This window comes from Otolemur garnettii, unplaced genomic scaffold (assembly GCF_000181295.1).
Source record: "Otolemur garnettii isolate 467f Iridium unplaced genomic scaffold, OtoGar3 scaffold00129, whole genome shotgun sequence".
In the NCBI taxonomy this organism is placed as follows: Eukaryota; Metazoa; Chordata; class Mammalia; order Primates; family Galagidae; genus Otolemur; species Otolemur garnettii.
In genome coordinates, this window is record NW_003852524.1 from 322092 (window position 1) to 322465 (window position 374).

Sequence of the window (374 nt, forward strand, 5' to 3'; positions counted from 1 at the left end):
GGCTGCATTCAAACCCACCACCTTAGGTGTATGTGGCTGGTGCCTTAGCCACTTGAGCCACACGCGCCGAACCAAAAAAAAAATTTTTTTTTTGAGACAGAGTCTCACTATGTCACCCTCAGTAGAGTGTGACAACTCACAACAACCTCAAACTCTTGGGCTTTAGCGATTCTCTTCCCTCAGCCTTCCAAGTAGCCGGGACTACAGATGCCCACCACAACGCCCGGCTGTTTTCTTGTTGCAGTTGTCATTGTTTAACTGGCTTGGACTGGGCTCAAACCCACTGTCCTCGGTGCATGTGGCTGGTGCTGTAACCTCTGTGCTATGGGCATCAAGCCAACGTCACTTATTATAAAGTACTTTCTGTACATACG